The sequence below is a fragment of the Taudactylus pleione genome, unplaced genomic scaffold (genome assembly GCF_031769625.1).
Source record: "Taudactylus pleione unplaced genomic scaffold, aTauple2 ptg000259l, whole genome shotgun sequence".
NCBI classification, from domain to species: domain Eukaryota; kingdom Metazoa; phylum Chordata; class Amphibia; order Anura; family Myobatrachidae; genus Taudactylus; species Taudactylus pleione.
Window position 1 is genome coordinate 3,887,156 of NW_028284661.1, and position 22,066 is coordinate 3,909,221.

At 43.5% G+C, this 22,066-nt stretch overlaps 1 protein-coding gene across 1 annotated transcript in view; it reads right to left on the reverse strand.

Moving 5' to 3' along the window:
• CEP85L (centrosomal protein 85L) overlaps nt 1-22,066 on the reverse strand; it is a 309,647-nt gene that overhangs the window by 216,570 nt on the left and 71,011 nt on the right. The gene's annotated exons all lie outside the window — the stretch shown is intronic.

The following is a 22,066-nucleotide window of genomic DNA, read 5'->3' on the forward strand; positions in this document are numbered from 1 at the left end:
GGCAGACTAAACTGATGGTAATGAGGCACGAGGATATTAGTAATTAGGGAGCAGAAATGTAGAAGCCGCATACCAGGTACCAGGAAACTGGAAGAAGGTCACAAGCAACAGCAGGAGCCAACATTTTCCAAGCAGCAAGCTAACTAAGACTGAAGATCTGGCAACCTGAGAAGCACTGAGCATATTTAAATAACGGACTCTTGTCTGGGCTTGGAACACGTCCGGTGCAAGGTCCGGTACATAACCTTTGGTTATAATGTAGACATACTCACATATTTTGTCCTTGTGATATAAATATTTACATAACCACAGCGACTTTTTACTCACAGTGTGATTGACAATCAGGTAGCATTTGAAGGATAGTAACGGAGAGTGGGGGTAAAGAACACAGGTGCGTTGCGACCCTTTTGGGGGCGTGTCACACCTGCATCTGCGATCCTGTACGCAAGATATATGAATCCGGCGTCTCAGTTCCCACAGTCATTCTGCAGGACCACTCAGGACTGCGATAATCTAATGATCTGTGACTAATGCTTTTTTCTTTGCAAAGCCGCTGGTGGGCAGCTTAATAAATCTCCCTGTATCGACTGCAACATTAGCATATTTTAATGCCCCATGGTGTAATGGGCAACACAAACGTGTGTGTGTGTGTGTGGGGGGGGGGGTGTTCTATTAGCACTGGGGGTTGGAGCTGGGTGTGTACTGCCCCACATAAAAAAAATTGGCACTGGGGGCATGGTGGTTTTTTTTAAATAGTAAAAAAAACTAACAATACTGGTCATTGAGGGTGGAGGGAGGGTGTGTGTGTTAAAAAACGGGGATCTATTACACCGGGGGTGGAGGGGGTTACACAAATGGGCATCTATTATGACCTGGAGGAGGGGGAGAAATGCTAATAGAGAGAGATTTAAACTGGGGGGAGGGGGTCTATTGCCAATAGGGGTAGGAGGTAATTTTACAATTGTCGCCTGTGTACACAGGGTGGTGCAAGACACCCCCTAATCATATTTGTTTTCAGTAAAATATTTGAATTCATTTTTAAAAATGTTTGATTTAATTAAATGGAAAATAAAAATGACAATTTTTGAGGCCCATTTCGTAAAAAAATTAATAAAATCATTGGTTAAATGGTTTAGTATGTATTTCTGTTTCATGTCAGTACCTATCCTTGGCTGTAGGCTGCTTGCTTGTCCTGCTAGCTGAGACAGTTGGGAGTGCACCGCAAGTACTTTTGCAGAAAGGAGAGGGTGGAGGGGTGTTATTATGGGAGACAAGCTATTACCTACTCAAAGGGGTATATTTACTAAAGTGAGAGTTTTCAGAAATGGAGATGTTTCCCATAGCAACCAATCAGATTATACTTACATTTAACTAACACCTGCTAGAAGCTAATAGCTAGAATCATCTCCACTTCTAAAAACTCTCACTTTAGTAAATATACCCCATAGTGTTTAATTGAAACCTCTCAATCATATTGTGTCTTGGAACATAGAGGGCCTCAGCATGCCTATTATGTGGAAAAACGTGTGGACCCACCTGAAACGTTTGACTTGGAAATAGCTCTCCTCCTGGAGTTGCACTAAAAGGTGGGGGACCGGTAATATTCTGTGGGATACCTGGGTAGGGGAATGTCAGTCGGCTTTGTTTACTACTAAAAAGGGAGGGGTGCACTGTGCACTGTGCACTTGTAGACAGTCAGCTAAACACGGAGGGACAGTTTATCTTTATTAAACTTTTTCTTAAAAGGTGAACAGTTCACTGTGGCAAACTTATACATCCTGAAAAACTTTTTTTTTTCCAGATATCTATGTCTGGCTTCAAGGTTGGGTAGAGAGTGTCCTGATTTTTGGTGGAAACTTCAATACAACATTGTCACATGCATTAGACAAGTCGGGCCCACGAGATAGGTGGCGTGGCGGCACACCATCAGTACTATCATTGTTGCAGGATTCCTTTCACCTGTTGGACCCTTGGTGGTACCAACACCAGAATTTACCTTATACCCCCACCCTCACCATGTCACCCTAGAATTGATTTCTCACTAATCACAACTGCTCTATTGCATAGACTAGTAGACTCTGGAGTTGGCAATATAGTAATCTCAGATCACGCCCCAACTTGGTTTTTATCATCCTTAGTGACCCTTCGTACCGCGTCCTTTAACTGGTGGTTCCCGGCCTGTTAACTCTCCTCTGAAGATTTTAAATTGTATTTAACACAAAAATTTTCTAACTATGCGGATGATAATATAGAGCGCCTACTGTAGATAACATTAATTTCTTTTGGGCTGCATCTAAACCTGTGCTTCGGGGCCACCTTATATCCTTTTCATCTCCCGCAAAAGATAGCAAATGCAAAACTGGTTCCAGGCTTTTATTGTTGATCTTTCCAAAACATATATTCGGATATGTTGATGAATGATACCACAGACACCCACCAGGCTTTTAAGGATGCTCAGCAGCTGTACGGCACTTTGTGCTCTGAGAGGGCTTAACTCAATTTAGAAAAGTCAGGGAAACTAATGGTCAATGTCATTAAGAGCTCTATTCATCATGTTAATTATCGGGGTCCAAACGGAAAACCCACCTGTTCATCAAAGCATACCCTTTCACCACATAACCGTGTCACCAGGGTGCACTCCATCCTGCCTTAGCCATCTCTAACTTGCTACTTCCTGCATTCAGGTCCCCTTCTACACACTCATGCCTCATGTCATCTGTCTGTTTCCCCTCTCCCCTAGATTGTAAGCTCCTAGGTGCATGGTCCTCCTCCCTACTGTCTCACAACCCTCTTCTCAAGCACTTCACTGACAGCCTTCACCTTCCCAGAATTGTGTATGGAGAATTGTGTTGCTAATTGTTACTTGTGCTCTGTTTATATTTTGGTTACTGTATTACTGTATTGTAAAGTAAGTTTCTGTGCACCCTGTACTGTATGTACGGCGCTGTGGACCACTTGTGGCGCCCAGTGGCGTAAGTTCATCCCAAATGCCAGGAGGCAAGTTATATTTTGGTGCCCCTTCTTACAGCCCTAAGTGGGGTGAATATATTGTGGGTAATGGAGGAGGTGCCTCTTCAGTGCTGGAGCCCGGCAGCAGGCGCCTCCATTGTCTGGTGGTGCCCTATACATAAAATTTTATAATAATTCCTATTCACTGCACAGAGACAGCTGATCCAAAAATCAGCTGTCTCCCCGGAACTTTTCACTGCTCCTTTCGTAACCTACAGGTTACGCATACGCAGAAGAGCCCCGACATCCAACGGAAAGGAGCCAGACAGTAGCAGATCCGAAAGAATCCCTCTTTGCGACCCAGGACTCCTTCCTATAGGGAAGGAGTGGGTTGCAGGATCACTCGCCATCTGCAGGTAGCGAATGCTCCCGCAGTCAAGCTCTGAAAATATTGTATTTTTGGAGCTGGATAAATTCCTGTCCGCATACTAGTGTGGTGTGTCCTCCACGTTCACCCTACATGAACCCAATCAAGCATTTATGGGACGTGGTGGAGAAGTCCATTCACACCCAAGATCCTGCACCTAAAAATATCAGGGAGCTGTGGGAAGCCATCCAGATGGCATGGGTCAAAATCTCTCTAGAGGTCTTCAATTCACTTGTGGAATCAATGCCATGTCGAGTTGCTGCACTTTGCCTGGCTAGAGGGGGTCCTACACGATACTAGGCATCTATCCCATGACTTCAGTATACATTCATGTGAAAAAGAACGTACACCCTCTTGCAAATCAGTTTTTGAATAACAGGATGTAATTAACAATTATCTAGTCTTCACCATGTCCTGAAATTTCCTAAATCTGTGACAGATAACACATAACAGATTTTACATTGTCATTTATTTATTTATACGTGAAAATATATGACAACATAAAGGAGCTATTTACAAAAAAAACGAAAGAACAGCTACCATATCTATAATGAAAGTCAGTTAACTAGGTACTGGTTGAACCTCTATACCACAGCAGAACCTTTAGCATTTCAGTACAGAGCATTAAGGTTTATGTTAATACCATGCCAAGGAGGAATCCATCTGCAGTCATCTCAGCTAAGCATTTGCTGCTACTCATTAGTCTGGAAAGACTTATAAAGGTATTTCCAAACAATTTGACCATTAAATATATGATAATTACAGTAGAGAACATTGAAGATAGTTGCCAATGTTTCCAGCAGTAGTTATCTAATCGCATGCACCCAAAGATCCAAGTAGCTGCAAATATAATGCTCTTGAGTCTTCCATTAGAATAAAAGCTGAATCTTTCAAGGAAGTGTAAGCAGGAGAAGGCCCCCTCATGGCAATAAAAAATATCTCAACAAAATAAATCTCAGTATATCAAAGGTTTGCATTACAATGCTTCTGGGAAGACGAGGGATTCCAAAGAAGAGTAACTTGGGGGCCTATTCATTAACACATAAAATTCAATGGAGGTAATTAGGTTTAGAACTCGCATGGAGTTCTACCTAATTACAGGAGGAATTAATCATTCCTCCTCTCCATAACTATCTATTCCGAAAAGCTGTCATTTTTGCGATGACAGCTTTTCGGGAAATAGATAGTTTTCCCTCACTACACTGCATTACCGCAGCTGGAATCCGTGCTACGCATGCGCTGTTACATTCGTAAACCCAGCGCATGCGCAGTAATACTTAGAGCTGCGGTAATTTTGTGTACCCCCCCAATCCCCCCCTCTGCTCACCTACCCTGTCCCGCACTTACCTGTCCGTGCAGCAGCCTCCGGTTCCTTCCTGCTGGTCTGACACGTGGTCTTCCAGCACACCACAGTACAGATTAGAAAAAAAAAAAAAAAGTTTTTTTTTTTTCCTAATCTTTATTGTGTTCTGCTCTGAGAACACAATGTCCAACCAGCCTCTGGAGCCAGAGGACACACCAGAGCACCGGAGGGAGACGTCGGGGGACCTGTCCAGCTGTAAGCAGGTAAGTTTCACCTGCTATTCGCCACCTCACAGTGGCGGATAGTACTTCCATCAAATTCCGAAAATACATAATTTTGGGAATTTGATGAATACCGTAATTTCCACATCCCCATACTAATGTATGGGGAGTGTGGAAATTAACGCAGGGGGACTTAACCAGGAGATATAAGTGATATCTCCTGCGTTAAGATACTTCATGAATACTAAAATAACGTTATTTAAGGAAAATGTAATTAAAAACGTTAATTTAGTGTTGATGAATAGGCCCCTTGGTCTTAACGCACAGTGCCATGTTTAGCAAAAAAGAAACACAGGGTATCACCACAAGAACCTTATTCCAATAGTCAAGTACAGCGGTGATGGGCTGATGATTTAGAGTTGTCTTGTGGCCTCAGAACGTGGAAACCCCACATTTATTGATTCAAACATAAACATATTTTTTTTAATCTAGCAGAAAATGTCTGACAATGGAGCCATGGCCGAAATTGGATCATGCAAAAGGAAAATGTTCCTGACTGCACAAGAACATCTACATCTTATCTTAGTGGCTGAAAAATGAAAGACTCAAAGTTTGGCAATAGCCAATAATAGCTATATGGAAATCTTTCTTCAAAACAAGATCTAAGTATAGTATGTTTCTCCACATTACTACAGTAGCTATAATGTTACTAATAATATTAAGGGGGGATAGTCTACACCTCCTATCCCTCCTTAGAGGCAAATGTCTAGAGAGTACTCATTCAGCAGCAATTGCTGCCATGAAATACAGCCGGTTATCTGTATGTCCTGCACAATCAGAAATCTTAATTCCAAAGAGACTGGGCAATTATTGAAACTGGTTAGAAGTCATAAATAGATGTTAGTTACGTAATGGAAAGCTGGGCTTAGCAAGAACAAAATAATAATGATATCCTAAAATGGAGACCACTGGAATTTATCCCTGTATATTTTGGCAGCTTGAAATGAGCACATGTTCTATTCTTTTTCTTTTGTTTTTCTACTAATTTAAATCAATTGGCCTGTCTTCGCTCAGTACTGGGAATGCAGAACTCAGGAATGATCTCATTTAAAAGTCTTGGCTGTTTTTGGTTTTGAAAAACCCAGTTGTGTAACCCAAGACGTAAACTGTGACAAATGTGACGTGAGGTAAGATGAGCCTTTCACATCGTACACTGTGTGACCAGCTGTTTCCTTCCTTCACTCTGGCCACTTACGCAATGTTTTGGCAGCTTGTTTGCAGGCCTGTTTATTTGTAGCAGACAGCCCACTCCCTGTAGCAGTCAGCCCACTCCCTGACATTTCCAGCCACTAAGTAACTTGTATCAGCATTCTGCAGAATAGAGGGCAGCAGTCTGCAGCCCGCACTAGTCTTCTTGCAGCTATGTACCCGTGCTATGAAAGCAATAAAAATCCAGCTAAACAGGAAATTGAAAGTATAAAACTTTTCTATATATTATTGGATATAACAATTAGGGATGTGCGCTGGACCATTTTTGCTGGATTTGGATTGGCTCTGATTCGTCATCCGCCTTTGGATTTGGATTTGCCAAACCTGCCGTGACTAGTTTTGGATTTTTTACAAAAATTGGCCAAAAAGCTAAAATCACATAATTAGCTTTTTTTTTGTTCCTAGAGTATTATTAACCTCAATAACATTTCCAGTCATTTACAGTCAATATAGACCACATCACAGCTCTATTTATTAACATTATTTTTACTAAAATAATGTAAAAACGTGTGTTTTCACACCCTTTTCACATTATTTTAGTATCACCTACAGTTACTAAAGGGCAATTGGAGTAGAATTCGTAAAATTCTACTCCAACCCCTAATTTTCACTTATTTTTAATAATTGTAATGGGAAATGTGATCCGACCAAAGTTACTAAAAATAAAATGTGAAAAATACCGGGGAAAGCCCTGTGATAATAACGCCGGCGTTATCCAGGGTCTCCCCCAGTTACCGGACTCCTGCTCCGCTCTAACGTGCAGAGCAGAGCCCGGAGCCGGCCCCAGTAATCAGCTGTGTGGTCTTAACAGATCACACGCTGATTCACTGTAAAAAAAAGTAAAAAAAAAAGTAAAGAAGACCAAACTTACCTGAGTCCAGGGACGAGAGTTCGGGGCTCCGGTGATGTCCTCCCTCTGGTCAGCTGGTCTCCCATGCTGTATTGGGGCCCGGTCATCACCTGACAGGGTCCCAGTGCAGTATGGGATGTCAGCTGACCGGAGTGACAGAGGACATCACCGGAGGCCCGATAACTGCAGGTAAGTGTAATTAAGGGAGGGGGGGTCGCGGGAGTCCGCGATCGTGGGGGCGGGGCTTGGCGACAGGGGGGTTGTAAACGGCGGCCGGTCGGAGCATGCGCGGGGCACTTGTCACTGTATTTTTTGCGAAAATACCGAGATAAGGCTCTGGAGGGGATTCGCAGGGACAGAGCTTTCTCGCAAGCTCTCTCCCTGCAAGGGATTTGTAGTAAATCCCTGTGATGTTGCCTGAATTGGCAATGCGAATTCAGTCGGTAATATCACACTACAATCTGCATTACAAATGCGGATTGTAGTAAATAGAGCCCTTAGTATCCTTGGATGTATCAAATCTGGCCCCAATGATTTATCCTCTTTGTTTTGTCAGTTCTGTTAGGTCCTTTTCCTCTGTAATTATACTTGTATCTACCTCATGTATATCCTTGCAACTTAACTGTGGCCCCTTCCCCTCTCTATCTGTAGTGTAAACTGAGCAAAAGTAATCATATAGATGATCTGCTATGGCCTTGTCTCCCTCCACAAGACTCTCACTGTCTGTCTTCATTCTTATTATTCCACCATTTGATTTTCTTCTTTCACTTATACCTCTTTTCCACCAAAAACCCAGGTCCGACCTGGGTTTTTGGACATGGTTCCAACCCTGGTCAGACCCAGGTCAGACCAATTTACACTGCACCTTTCATCTGGGTTACTCCCAGGTCAGCCCTGTTCACACTGAACTCAGGTCTGCCCTGCTAAACCTGTGAGGTCATAAAAAGTGGGAGGTGAATGCTCCACAACCACCAATCCGCTCATTTTAGGCATGATCCAGATCAGATAACCTGGGTTGCACCGTTTACACTGCACCATTACCTGGGTCCAACCCTGGTAGCTACCTGGGTTGGATTGCAGGGTCACTTGACCCAGGTTATTTTTCAGGGACCCTTTTACACTGAGCTGCAACCCGGGTAGACCCTGCAAAAACCCAGGTTTTTGCTTTGGTGTAAAAGGGGTATAATATACTTAAAAAAAAAGTGTTTGCCCCTTTACTTACTGACTGGGCCATTTTCTCTTCAGCCATTGCCTTTGCACATCTGATCACCTTTTTGGCCTCCTTCCCTCTGACAAGATACACTTCTTTGGGGAATATTCAATTGGGTGCAAGAATAGCAAAAAACCCGCACATGCAAGGTTTTACTTGTAGTCTTGGGTTTTTTGATATTCAATTAAGTGTGTGCTTTTTTTTTTTTTTGCGCGCTGGGAGGTTTTTATTCTCGCACCTCCAGAGCAAGCGTCATTTTTCCTAAATCGTTAATTTTTGAAAAAATCAGTGGGACTTGCTCTGGCACCCCGGTGCCACCCCCCCTTAGGACTAATTAAGCAATTGGAATTTTCCAATTAGCGTAATTAGGCAGTAATTACTTACATTCTGCAGCGCTGTCTTCTTCATCCAGCGTCGGGAGCCAGCTCTTCTGCAGCAGGGTGAGTATGTCAGTGTGTGTGGTGTTTGTAACTGTGTATGAGTGAGTGTTTTTGTGTATGAGAGTGTGTGTGTGTGACACCCACTGCCAGTGTGCCCCCCCAGTGTCCATGTGGCCCCCAGAATGGGAGCTGGGAGAACTATATCTCCCAGCAGTTCTTGCCCCTCCCACCTGTCCCTGGAGCCTCCCAGGAGCCCCGGGACTCCCAGCAGCCCCCTCTCCAGTAAGAAGAGAGAGGGGAGAAGCCACCGGGAGCCTAAGAGACCACCAGAGACCGACGGCCAGGTAGGTGGAGAATTATTTTTTTTCGTATTTATGCGGCGCAGGGTTTTCAGCGCTGAAAACCCCGCGACCACTATTTCTTTAGTTGAATACCACGGGTATCGGGAGCACGCATACCCGTAGTATTCATAAATTGAGCGTGAGGGACGCAAGGTTTTTTCCTCGCTAAACCCAGAGCCCAATTGCATATGTCCCTTTGTCTTCATTATTCTGAGTCTTTTTATATTTCCTAAATGCCCTCTTTTTTGCTTTCACACTAGCTGAAACCTATTTTGTGAACCTTGTCCATGTGCCTTTCCTTACCCTTTTCATACAAAGATCTGTTGCTTTCAGTATTGCACTTTTTAATTTTTCCCACCTCTCCTGGACTCCTTCCAAGTTCCTCCAATCTGCCAATGAATTGCTTACACATCTCCCCATCTCTGCTACATCAGCCTTCCTATAATCTAACACCTTTGTTTTTATGTGGCATGAGTCAGACCCTGTCTTTATACTAAGCCATACTGCTCAACAGTCACTGGGTCCTAGGTTCTCTCCAACACTTATATCTAATATCCTATCACAATCTGTGAGTATGATGACTGGTTGGGCGTCTGGGCGACATCATATCAACATGGTGGTGCCCATACTCTGGAGCTGTGGGAATCGCCATCAGAGACCGCCAGCTACATATGTGATAAATAGTCCCCTTTATGTCTTATCTTTTTTACCTGGCTGTACTGTTTCTCCATTTCACTGAGGCTCTCCCAGCAATTCAGCTCAGACAACACTTCACAATCTTAAAGCATAATTTCAAAGCTAAGTCTCTGCGCCAGGTGACACAAATCCTAGCTACACTCCTGTATTGTAATAACTTACATTACCCTGTGCCTCAGTTTTGGGTACCTGGGAAAATTCCATGAGCTCTAACCATACTACAAAGCAGGAGTAAAATGCCCAGATCTGGACATTCCATTCAAGTACAAAATAGTGGTTTATTTAAATATCAGTCTGCAAAATTCCTCATGTTAGGTATTGCAATTATAACTGTGGTGTGAATATTTGACTTATGTGAATATTTCTCACAGCTTATTTTTTTCTACCCCCGCATAAGGCTCTGTTCACTGTACATTTATTTATTAACATTTACATATTGCACTTTACAATTGGGAACAAATCAGTAACAAGACTGTGTAATTACAGACGACAGAGGTAAGATTCTGCAAAGCTGTGTTGTAACCAATCATTACCTTTTTGATGGCTGTATTACGAGTATTATTCTGTACTTATCAGTAAATTCTGTTGATATTTCAGGGACTAATTAGCTAAAAAGCTTAAATCTTACACATTGAAATTAACAATTGAAAGATATCAAGCTGGACCACAAAAACCATATATATATAGGTTGAAAATCATATATATAGTTTGAAAATTATTGTTATTGTCATTAAATTTAGAATGGATGTGCTAAAGGTTCGATTCAGTAAACCTGGGTACACACCTACACAGTCGCCGGGCCGTTCTTTTTCGATTCCCGACCCATTCATGCAATATCTTAAGTGTGTGTACACATATTCAATCATGTTTTCCCGGGAAGAAAACTGGTTGCATCGAAAGATCAGGTTTTATGTGCAGTTTCATTTTCATTCGAATCAATAATACAATATTGGACAAAAACTAAAGTGTGTACACATGCCGACTGTTCTGTCCGATGCTTCTGTCCATACTTCTCCAGCAACAGCTCTGATTTTGTGTTTTTTGAGCAGATATTTTAGACAGATGAGTTTCCTGAATTACAAGTTAGATGGTAATAGTACATCTGGTACATGGCAATTGAACCCTAAAAGCTGCACTTTTTGATTGGAATATGCTACTAGCTGTGGCCATAGATGACATCAGAAGAGAGCTTTTCAGATAGGGAGCCACTTGAACATGCATGTAGAACACCAAAATGGTGGCCTTTAAAGATGGCCGCCAACATTTTCCTGAAATTGGCTATATCAGCTTCTATCCTTCTGAATTAATTCTTTTTTTTTTTGTTCAAAAGCTAATTTTAATTGGAAAGTATTTTGCTATTACACTTTTTTCCTTAATCTTAAGGTTTCCGCACAATTTAAAATAACCCTGTAAATATAATATCTTTCACAGAAGTTATTGTCAAATAACTTTTTTATAAATCAAAATATGACTTTTGTACCACAGAAGACAAAATGAGCATTGTTTCAGCTTTCCATTGATACCAAGAAAGTCTCGTTTTGATGAGAAACTTTTTCGGAAATCACATGTCGATATTGCGGTTCCCAGGAAAAAGCAATTTGGGCCTTTTCCTAGAAATGCTTCTATCTTAGTTTGTTGTAATCATATTTAGATCTTTTTTGCTTTGTTAGAAAACTATATGTTAAGCTTACATTTTGTTGTAATTATAAATTTTAACAAAGGGGATTTTTTTTTATTAAAATTAAAATTATTTTGTTTTCATTTTTTTGTGTAACTTCTAAAAATTACATTTTATCTTTTTTCTATGCATTCTCTTATTTTCATTTTGGTAAAAATTATACACATTAATAAAACACAGACACAGCAATTACTAAGACACACCCACCCAGTGTACACAGGCAGAGCTGTAACTAGATTTTTTTGGTGCCCTGTGCCAGAGAGAGCATTGGCACCTAAAAAAGGGCCATGGACTCATGGGGAAGGGCCAGGGAAGAGATAGGGGAGGCCAGAAGATGCTGGGGATAAAAGAAGAGGAAGCTACAAATCAGAATGATAATAAACAGGAAAATTGACAGACCCAAACAGCGTCCCCTGCCCTGCGGTGCCCTGTGCCATGGCACTGGTCGCACTACCCTAGTTACGGTCCTGTACACAGGTACTTTTGCAATGGTCAGTTTGTTATTTACAAAAGCAAAAACCCCTTCTCTACACTCGCTGTGGGCCAAGCTCATGAACAAAATAATGTGATCATAAAAGAAGGTGGAGGTGCTGTCGGTCTGTTACAAGATGCAGCCATGTTAAGCAGGTGGATGCTTTCTGGACTACGTGAGTTTGAGGCCCACAGAACAAAGAGCAAGCCTTAAAAAGAAAGCTTCCGGTTTAGATTGGGGGAATATAGAGAGGAACAGGGACAGTCTAATATATATAGCCAGGGTTGGACTGGCCCACAGGGCTACAGGGGAAATCCCTGGTGGGCCCCACTGCCTGAGGGCCCACTCTCCTCCTCTAGGTGTCAGGTTACAGACCTAATATGATACATTGTTACTCTATTAGATGGTCAGTTACCTGGTGGAGTAGTACCACTGATCCACATGGGTGCTTGATTCCTTTCTATAAAAACTACACAAAGAATCAACCTATTGGTTTGCCAAGTGTCTGTGGTGGTTGGCCACACCCCTGAAGCATGGGCCCCTATCACTACATTCCTACGGTGGGCCCTTCATGCCCCAGACCGACAATGTATATAGCTCCCCTGTGGATCCAACTGTTCTCAATTCCCCTCAGTATGAATTGTGATATTGTAGACAAATGATAGATCATGCTTCTGTTATGTTTATTTTATATATGCACTGTTTGAGTGATATGTATGTGGATTTGGACCTTTTTGATTGTGCAATGTACCTGGCTTTGTTTTGTTTCTTCCTCCACACCTTTTTTCTCTTCTGTATCCCCATTTATTTGTACTAAAATTCAAAATGATTGATTAAAAAGAAAGCTTCCTTGAATTTCAAAAGCTTTTGGGGTTGGGTATGAAATCACAGCAGTCGGGATGCCGCTGGTCAGAATACCGACAGTGGTATCCCAACAGTTAGAATCCCAACACCCATAAGGACAGATGGTAAGATTGACCTTTACCCCATGACCCTCCCTCCCCGGTGCCTAACCCTAACCTCCCTCCTTAGTAACTAAACCTAACCTCCCCTTCCCCGCACCCTAAACCTAACACTCCTTCCCCGGTCCCTAAACCTATCTTCCCCCTAGTGCCTAACCCTAACCTCCCCCTCCCTGCACCCTAAACCTAACCCTCCCCCCTAGTGCCTAACCCTAACGCCCGATACTTAACTTCGGGATGCCGGCGTTCGGGATTCTGGTGCCGAGATCCCGATGCTGTTGGGATTTCACCCGTCCGCATCCCGCACGCCGGAATGCTGACTACATCCCCCCTTTTGAGCTAAACTCTTCCGATCTTGTAGTTTGGGACACTAAGGTTGTGATGGATACAGAACGCATAAAAGCTGTAGTTGGTGCTGAAAAAAAGCCTTAGAATTGTATAGCAAATATGTGAAATAACGTTTGAGTGTAGAGGCAACTGTCAGTATATTTGTTTCACTGCGCAAAACTGTGACAAAGACATTTGGCTTTGCTTGAAAAAAGATTTCTTCTCCAATGATTTCTGACTTGAGAAGTGATGTTAAACTTTTTTCTAGAGCTTTCATTGTAAGTTAAAACAGAGAGCTAGATCAAATGGACTAAATGGAGGTCCGCAAGGGGACAAATCACTGGTACACCATTAATTGGGGCCGTCACACGATGACTTGATTATGCGCCAGTGAGATTATTGGGACACATAGCCACCACTGCACACTCAACGTTATAATCAGCATGAGACGGTGCGCTCTGTGACAGGCAATGGCATAACTAGGGTATTTGGAGCCCAGGGCAAATTTAAAAATGGAGTCCCTCCCTATGTGTGCGCGCCGAAGGCGTGCACGGCGAAAAATGGGCATGGTCACTTAAAAATGGGGTGTGTCAACATGACACACGCCCCTTTATCGTCACTCTGAACATTCCTTTCCATATGCACCTTAGCCCCAGAAGTGCCCCTTATACAGTACCCCCAGTATGCAATGTCTCCAGTTGTGGTCCCTCTTATGAAGGCACATAGTAGTGCCCCTTATACAGTACCCCCAGTAGTGGTCTCCTTATGATGCCCCTCATTAGTTCACCTTCAGTGCCCCCAGTAGTGGTCTCCCTTATGCAGTGCCCCATGTAGTGGTCCCCTCTACGAAGTGCCCCCAGTAGTGGTTCCCCTTATATAGTGTCCCCAGTAACAGTCCCCCCAATGCAGTGCCCCCAGTCGTGGTAACCCCTTATGCAGTGCCCTTTATATAGTGCCCCCAGCAGTAGTCCCCCCATGCAGTGCCCCCAGCAGTGGTCCCCCTTATGTAGGCCCCCAGCAGTGATCCCCCCTATCCAGTGCCCCGTGTAGTGGTCCTCCCTATTTAGTGTCCCCAGTAGTGGTCCCCCAGTGCAGTGCCCCTTGTGCCCCTAGTAGTAAGCCCCTTATATAGTGCCCCCAGGAGTAGTCCCCCCCATGTAGTGCCCCCTGTAGAGGTCCCCCTTATGCAGGCCCTGAGTAGTGATCCCCCCATCCAGGGCCCTTATACAGTGCCCCCTGTAGTGGTCCTCCCTATTTAGTAGTAAGCCCCTTATATAGTGTCCCCAGTTGTAGTTTCCCTTGTGCCCCTAGTAGTAAGCCCCTTATATAGTGTCCCAGTAGTAGTTTCCCCCCCAGTAGTAGTCCCCTGTAGAGGTTCCCCCTCCTGATGCAGTGTGCCCAGTAGTAGCCCCCCAGTTGTAGTCCCCAGTAGTGCCCCACCCCCAATAGAGGTCCTCCCCAGTAATGGTGGCCCCCCCCATAGTGCAGACACACAAGTAAAAAATACATTTAAAAAAATACACTTACCTTAATCCACACTCCGGCCACTGCTCCTGCCGCCACACGTCAGTCCTCCTGGGCTGGCACGCTCTGCATTATGGGTGAGATGTCATGACATCAAGACGTCTTTCTCATTACCTGCTGCAAGAGCCAGAAGGCGGAGCTCATGTGGGCGCTGCAGCAGTCAGTGAGAGTCTGTCTGACTCTCATTGGCTGCTGGTTAACACACACATTGCTGCTACGCAGTGGTGATGTGTGTGCAGCAGCAGCCAATGAGAGTCTGTCTGACTCTCATTGGCTGCAGGTTAACACACACATCACTGCCGTTCTGGCGGCAATGTGTGTGTTAAACTGCACAGCCTGAGCCCGCCTCCTGGTGCTATTGGGTAAGAGCTCAGTGGGAGGGAAGGGGCACGGCTGTGCAGCACAGGACCGGCGCTGGAAGTAGGGAAGCCTAGTGCCGGTCCAGTGTAAATAGGTAGTGCTGACCGCACACACTGCGGTCAACGCTACACTGCCTAACTAGTGTGGGCCCAGTGCACACGCCCTGCTCGACCCCCCTTAGTTAATCCACTGGTGACAGGTCCGGAGACCTGTGTACACAAGAGCGGACTCTGGTGTCCATTTTCGGTTGGATGTGGTGAGGTTCCCTTGCAGACGCTAAATCTGTATTTATGTACACAGAATTGTACTTTTCAAAGCTGACTATCGATGGTTCAGGATGGATTTCTTATTATAGCACATTAGATGCCAGTGGGCTGCTGCTACTATTCATGCTGCTATTACTAGATTATTAATGTGGGTGTAATGTTGTATTTTTATAGTTATATTATTGTGACTTTTATTAAAAATGCATATATAAACATTGTATGATATTAAAAATGGCGTCTTGATCTTTTGTGGGTTTTACCATATCTCTGTTATACTTTTATATTTTCATATTTTTCAGATACATAATATAAATTTGTGCAAAACCCAACTTTGTTTCTTGAATCTAAAAAGTGTTGGTCTTCAGGAGTTATGGCTTCTCTTTGGAACTGGGAGGTCTCAAAGATACATCATCATTAACGCCATGTTTAAAGGTCTAGGTGAAGATAAAGCTGTTGTCTTGTGAGGATTCCATGCATTCACTGGATCAGATGTAACTTCATAATTTGCAATGAAAGGGAAACAGAATGCCTGGAATATATGGAAATCATTACCCAAAGCTACAGAAGCATTACACGCTATCTCTGTTCCGCAAGGATCTATTTATGATAAGACTTTTGCAATTCTGGATAATTTTGTTGTTTTACTTTACTACAAAGGAGGCAAAGACTTCTCAGTCTATCGTGTGAGACAGCTCCTCTTTACTTTAAAAAGTCAAACTCTTCAAAGTTTGCCAACAACTAAAGAGGCATTAAGGCATCATTGTCTCCAAGGGCTGGTGGCTGGCAACTTTTAGTCTTGGGGACAAGTCCAGGGCACTGGCCCATAAACAAAGGCTTATCCTTAAATAGAGATTGCGAGGTCTCGCACGCAAACCGACAGCGAGAGCGTGTCCTAATCAATGGCTCAAATAGGGATGTTAGTTTCAATACATACACTTAAATAAAACAAGAGGAAAATAGACAAATAGAATGGTGGTTATTACTCAGAAACAGAGACAATATAGGGCCCCATTTAACAATGAAACAGAATACCTATAGCACTTACTTAAAGAGGTTATGGTCCTTTTTCAGTATCTAACAAACAGCAGTAAGACTCATTGCCTAGCCCCAGTATGTCTCGGTCTCATTCTCCCAGACCCAGTGTGTGTCTCTCACTCATTCCCCCAGAACCAGGGTGCATCTCCCAGCTCCGCACCCATAGACCCAGTGTGCATCTCTCAGCCCCACTCCCTCAGACCCAGTGCAGTGCCTGAGTAGTGCCCAGTATGCAGTGCCCCAGTAATGCCCCTGATGTGTGCCCCCAGTAATGTCCTTAGTAGTGCCCCTTATGCAGAGCACCCAGTAATGCCACTTATGCAGAGCCCCCAGTAATGCCCCTTTATGCAGAGCCCCCAGTAATGCCTCTTATGCAGAGCCCCCAGTAGTGCCCCTTTATGCAGAGCCCCCAGTAATAGCCTCAGCAGTGCCCCTTTATGCAGAGCCCCCAGTAATGCCCCTTATGCAGAGCCCCCAGTAATGTCCTTAGTTGTGCCCCTTATGCAGAGCCCACAGTAATGCCCCTTATGCAGAGCCCCCAGTAATGTTATTAGTACTGCCTCTTATGCAGAGACCCCAGTAATGCCCCTTATGTTGTGCCCCCAGTAATGTCCTTAGTAGTGCCCCTTATGCAGAGCCCCCAGTAATGCCCCTTATGTTGTGCCCCCAGTAATCCCCTTATGCAGAGCCCCGAGTAATGCCCCTTATGCAGAGCCCCCAGTAATGCCCCTTGTCGAAGCTGGATTAGTGGCTGAGACAAAATCAGCGTAAAAATTAGCGTGCGCGACGCCATCTTGCGAATGGCAGCTAGACTCCATTTTAGAAACAAGAATCTGCAAGACGCCATTTTGCGACCAGCGCCATTTTAAGTTACAACTCACGAGCTAAGTACAGATGGCAATGTTTTTGATAATGTACCAAAAACAACTAGAAAAACAGCCTCCTGAGAAAAGTAAATAGAATAGACAATACACCAGAATACTAGTGTTTTACATACAAATTGGGAATCCCTGTATATAGACAAGTATAGTTGTGGCAATTGTAATATAACCCAGATATTGATCTACACAATTGAATTTGTCTGAATCCTAAACAGGTTTTAGTCCCACACCCAGACAGAATGGCCCCGGCTTCACAGCTGGGGGTAACACATTTGCATTGCAGTTTGAAACTGTAAGTAAGGAATGAGATATGTGTGTGTATGTGTATGTATGTATGTATGTATATATACCTTACTCCCAGTTTTTAAGAATTATTCGTATATGCAGCAATCCAGAAGATGCCAAAAACAGATAGAAAATATGTCTCTAAAATTTATAGCCAGAGGATACAATCCGAGAGTTTTGAACAATGCCAAGTTGAAAGCCCTGTCGGTATCAAGACAGGTGGCTCTCCAGAATAAACCTCATAAAGCTATAGATACGCGGAAGATGCTGTGGATCAAGAATTCTCACATGCCTCTGGAGATATTATGGACAAAGCCAAAAAGATGTGGCCTATCGTGTCGAATGATCCCTCGCTCCAGATGTTCAAGGATACAAGGATTATGCCAGCATTTAAGAGGGGCCGCAGCATTAAGGATCTTGTCATACACAATGACGTCTCACATCATGTTGAACAACCGCCTGCACATTTTCTCACCAGAAAGCCTGGAAATTATAAGTGTATGGGGTGCAAAGAAATTCCTGATAAAACATCCTGTGACCTGCACTACAAGGTTTGTTGTGTACTACATTAGATGCCCGTGTGGGCTCCTGTATGTGGGTAAAACTACACGACACCTCAAAGAGCGTATGGCCCTCCATCGCTCAAGCATTCGAGCAGCTATTGAAGGTAAAAACTCTGATCAACCCGTTGCTAAACATTTTCGTGATTTAAAACATGGTCTTGCTACCCTTCGTTGTAAAATCATTGACTGGATTCCACCGAATTTGAGGGGTGGTGATCGTGGTCGGATTTTATTGCAGCATGAAGCCCGATGGATACATAATCTCCAGACGGTCAAACCTTTTGGCCTTAATGAAATTAATTATTTTTCTTGTTTCCTTTATTTGCTTGTCTGTTAGACTTTTGCTGTATTGTATTACGGTGTGGCCATAGGTTTATGGTCACCCGTCTGTAGAGACATTTGCTGTACCATGTTTAATTGAGTCTTATGGTCACTCGGGTCACGCGCCTCGGTGATATGCTGTGGTGACTTATTGTGAACTATATGCTGTGATTTGTTCTATCACGGCTATACTTATGTGTGATATCATGTAACTTTCTTTGGCTCCAGGTTGATGGTTACCAGGATTACCTGGTATTTTGCTGTTTTGACAGTCCTGCTCTTGTTTTTGTTTTGTTTTAATTGTAACCATGGTGATGGTATGACACGTTGGTGGACACGCCCCCTGGGGATGACGGTGACGCCAGCGCTATTGCGCGACTTGTGACGTCATCACCCCCGTCGGGACGGACCAGCAGGTGTTGGTGCACAGGGTGAACTGTATTTAAGGTATGTAATATGTCTTTGTCTGTATGTCTTGATAAAAGTGTATCCACAGTGAAACGTTGACCTATACATAGCTGTGCTATTGTCGTTTCTTCAAGTTGTGAAGTCTCACTGAGTGCCGCCCGTCACATTTTATTCTACTGTATATACATGTATATATATATATATATATGTATATGTTAAGTCCATCATAGATAGAATCTCATGCATAAACACCGCACATTACGCACAGTTGCGCTGCTAACATGACGCTCAGTAGCGAATGCACAATATCCTGCATGCGAATGCTGTTTATTAGCTGCATGCGTGCACATCTGCCCCAAATCAGATAAACCTAACTAGTGTCTTTTCCCATATCCCTAATACTTACATAAAGCACACTTACACAAAAGGTTCCATAGCTATAAAGTAAAAGATCCAAGTTTTATTTATTTATTACAAATGCTGTGAAATAAAGACTATTTTGGTATCTAAGGTTTAATACATGATAAATAAACCGTGTTTGATATTATACTGATCCGCACTTTATCCACTGCTTTCTGGTATCAACGGTGTGAAGATCGGAACATGCGTTCGCAACTTATGGACCGTAAAGACATAAGAACCAAAATGTATTTTTGTGCATGCAGGGGAAATAGAGGAGGCAACAAGCTGTTAGAGGCTGTTCTGTGTCCATTTGAACCAACCTGTTAAATGCCCTGTAACAAATGCACCCGCACTGGGAACCAATGGTTTCAGCAACAAACTCCTCTATTGTGTTGTCTATTTCTGGGGGGGTATAAATATGTGTGCTCTGACCCTGGGCTTCTAGTTTTCTTGCTGATTGCTGATTGACGGAGGTTATCTTGCTGATGCCGGGATCTGGTCCAGAGCGCTTGCGTATGTATAACTGTACTTGGGTCTGTATAATTTCTTTGCGCTAAATTGTACTTAGATCATAGCGTGTAACTGACTGTACTTTTACTTGAATAATACTTTCTGCTTTGGAACCACAGGTTCAAGGTATGGAGTCTTTATTTACTGTTTGACTGAGTACGCAAAATAGCGTCATCCTTAGAGGTTTATAGGAAGGAATTAGAAGGTATAGGCAGGAGTGTATAGAAGTTCAAATTCAGTATCCTTACCCTTTATGCAGAGCCCCCAGTAATGCCCTTAGTAGTGCCCCCAGTAATGCCCCTTATGCAGAGCCCCCAGTAATGCCCTTAGTAGTGCCCTCAATAATGTCCCTTTATGCAGAGTCCCCAGTAATGCCCCTTATGTTGTGCCCCTAGTAATGCCCCTTATGTTGTGCCCCTAGTAATGCCCCTTATTTTGTGCCCCCAGTAATGCTGCTTATGCTGTATAGAACACGCCCCACTCACCTGTCTGTGAAGTACTTACCTTTCTTCATACTGGCCGCTGGGCACCGTTTCAGTCCTTGCCATCCCACGTAGACGCTGCCACTGACTGGATCTAATTAGACCCAGAGTGGCAGGTGCAGATCCGCTCATCATGTGCGACGTGGGTGATGTCATGATGTCACCCGCACACTGCATCACTGGGAACGCTGGCCTCTGAAGCGATCAGAGGCTTCTGATCACTTCAGAGACCACTGTTGCCAGCCTGTACTGCCCAATCGGGCCGGCTATAACTGCCCGATCAGAGCTCAGCTCCGATTGCGGCATTGGGCCAGCGGGGACCGGCCTAGGTGGCAGATGGCACCCTGCCCCCCTGGCCCAGCCCAGCACTGATTGTCACCATTCAGCATGTCAGACAGGACAAGTCTGCTCAGTAGAAGCCAACATTCCAAGGCCATAAGGATGTGGATGGACCATAGTTGAAGGGGAGAGGACGCCGGTCTGGTTGTCTCTGCCCTCTATTTGGGAAGCTTGCAGAGACCTGATTAAGTGCAGCTGTACTGTCGGATCCATACAATATGCTCCTGCTCAAAGCCCAAGGTTCTTTGCACGCTAATTTGAGCAAACTGCAATAAGGGTCAACAATGTGGCAACACATACAATAAGAAGTATGTGATTAATTAATAATTATTAATTTCACATGATCCTATACTAATATCCTCCACTTGTTTATCTGAAAATAATTACTTTGTTTCAGGAATGAATTAGACGATGACAAAGTAGATGTTGTTTACAGTCAAAGCAGTTTAAATAATTTGTAGGAAGGTTTCTTAAAATTTGATTATTTTTGTAGACATTTAGCATTTCATATAATTATCAAAGTTAAATTAATAGTCATATAATAATACAAAAGTTTTATTTTATTTTATACTTTGTGCAAAAATGGATGAAAGGGTTGGGAAGAGCTGAGATAGAAGCATTTCTAGGAAAAGGCCCAAATCGCTTTTTCCTGGGAACTGCAATATTCACCTGTGAGTTTTCTCATCGAGTTTCTCATCAAAACGGGACTTTCTTGGTATCAATAGAATGCTGAAACAATGCTCATTTTGTTTTCTGAGGTCCAAAACTGATATTTTGAATTACAAAAAAGTTATTTGACAATCACTTCTGTGAAAAATATAAAATGTTCAGTTTTTTTGAAAATTATGCAGAAACCTTAAGGTTTAGGAAAAAAAGTGTAATAGCAAAAAAGTTTCCAATTAAAATTAGCTTTTGAATCATTGGTGACCATCTTTAATGGCTTCCATTTTGGTGTTCTACATGGAGTTTCAAGTGGCTCCCTATCTGAAAAGCTCTCTTTTGATGTCATCTATGACCACAGCTAGTGGCATATTTCGATCAAAAAGTGCAGCATTTCTTTTATATACCAGAAGTACTATAAAGGGAATCGGTATGAAATACCGACGGAGGAGATGCCGGCTGTCAGTACACTAACAGCGGCATCCCGATGGTTCGAATCCTGACAGGGGAATGGTGAGTACTGTTCCCCTGTCCTATTTACCCCTAACCCTCCTTTTTTGTACCCTCATACTAACCCTTCCTACCCCTCACCCTAACCATAACCCTCCAGGTAAGTGCCTAAACCTAAGCCTCCCCCCTTACTTCCTAACGCTAACTCTCCTGCCTTAGTGCCTAACCCTAACCTCCCCCTGGTGGTGCCTGAACCTAACCCCCCTGTGTGGAGCCTAACCCTCTCGGTGATTGGGATTTCAGCAGCCGCCATCCCGGTCAAAGGGATATTAACTGCATCCCTAAAGGTGTGCATGCAGATGTCTATGCAGAGCCGGCCCTAGCCAAATTAGTGCCCTAGGCAAGATTTTGGGTGGTGCTGGAAGCACAGCACTATGGAAGAAGGGGCCCCTTCTTCCATTGTGCTGTACTCCCAACACCCCTCTCCCAGCACAG